Consider the following 2,009-nt stretch of genomic DNA (forward strand, 5'->3'; position numbering starts at 1 on the left):
CACAAAATTTGATTCTGTATCTAATAAAGAAAAGTGTATAGGCAAAAAAGTTGGAAGGAAATCTGGAGAAATAAAAGCAATGATATGAGGGTGGTATGGCCTTATACCTAACAATTGTACATTTTCCTCTACTGCTACCATGCAATTTTTGAAAGCAGTAAGTGAAAGTTTGAGTGACTGTATCAATGCATGCTTTAAATCTGCCTTTGAGAAAACAGAAGACATATGTGATCAGCCCAGTGGCATATTTTACTCATTCATTTGTTCACGTGTGCTTCATCTGTTCACTCGGTCTAGAAGTCCTGCATTTATTCTGTTTGCTGGCACTAGGCTTGGTGCTGGAGGTACAAAAGATAATAATAACCTGTCCTTACCTACCAGGGTCTTAGATTCTCCAGGGAGAGACTCAGAGGTAAACTCAAAATATTCTACAGTATAATTATTGGAATAAAAGAGGTATTTAAGGATCCAACTGAGGGTAGAAGAGAGAAAACCCATCTCTGCCTAAGCAGCTGAGGAGGGGCATGAAATGGAGTGAAGGAGGTGCCAAGGTGGGCTTTCCATGGGGTGGGGCGTTAGTTGAGTGCCAACTGCCAGCACAGTTAGAGCTCACAGTGAGAGGGGTGAGGTGAGAAGGAGGGATGGCAACAGGAGGTAGGGAGGGAGACACTCCAAACCGAAGAGGTTATGGGGTGAGGAAATGTCAAAGGGCATCAGTTCTTGAGAAACCGATGGTATTTCTATGCACAAGGCAATTTGGGAGAAGCAACAGGACTGGGCAGAAAAGGAAGGCAGAGACCCGTCTGTTGAAGGAGACCTCTCACCCACAATTCCAGTGACTGAAACAGGAAGTCAGAGGCCAGGAGTCGGTTGCTGGGGGAGCCACAGCCAAAAGGGAAAGCCAGAGAGCAAGTTCTAGCCCAAGCTGTGGATCCAAGGTGCAGAACCGGAATAAGGTCAGCAACACAAAGGAGGCAGAGTGGCCGGAACACGGCTGCAGCACCCACAGTACAGCCAGGGCTTTTGAGGGCTCGCAGGGTTTATTTAAGGGGCTGGAGAGGAGTGGGCTGGCAACGTCATGGGAGCCTTTTGTGCCGGGCTAAGGCATCTAGACATTAACCGTTTGTGATGGGAAACCACTGGAGGGTTTCTTCTCCAGCAATGACATGATGAGGTTTGCATGTACACAAAGACCGCTCTGAAAGAAGCGTGCAGCACAGACTGGAGGGGATGGAGGTGGGAGGGCACTGAGGGGTGGGTTATGGGAGGCCTGCTTGCCGGTATAAATAGTTTTAATTTTGTTTATTCTTGTAAAATCCCCAGGCTGTAATGCAATGATCACCAATGTGAGCATTTGAGGTTGGTTAGTAAATGTGTTTACAGCTGCCTGTGTAGAGGGCAGGATGTCAAACATCCCATTAGAGCACATTCTACTTGCTCAATTGTTTGTGTGAGTCAATTCACTAAATTATAGGCCTATTTCAGTGTATGAATCAGCAATTTCTGGAAGCTGATAGTTTGCCCAGCAGTTTCATTTGAGAGTCTCCTTTTTTTCCTCTAGAGTTTTGCCTACACATAAAATCGATTTAACCGTTTTGAAGGATCTACCACACACCCCCCTAGTGCTATGGTCTGAATGTTTGGTCCCCACCCCACTTCCCCCACCACAAATTCATAAGTTGAAATCCTAACCCCAAGGCGATGGTATTAGGAGGTGGGGCCTCAGAAGGTGATTTTATCATGAAGGCTGAGCCCTCACGATTGGGATTGTGCTCTTATAAAAGAGACCCCAGAGAGCTGTCTTGCCAATTCCACCATATGAAGACACTGCAAAAAAATCACCATCTATGCATCATGAAAAGGGCCCTTGATCTTGGATGTCCCAGGCTTCAGAACTATGAGAAAAAAATTTTTGTTGTTTATAAGTCACACAATTTATGGTGTTTTGTTGTAGCAGCTCCAATGAACTGAGATGAACCTGGAACATCTTGTGATGCCAGGTAGTACAG

This window comes from Propithecus coquereli, unplaced genomic scaffold (assembly GCF_000956105.1).
Source record: "Propithecus coquereli isolate 6110/MARCELLA unplaced genomic scaffold, Pcoq_1.0 Scaffold6, whole genome shotgun sequence".
NCBI lineage: Eukaryota > Metazoa > Chordata > Mammalia > Primates > Indriidae > Propithecus > Propithecus coquereli.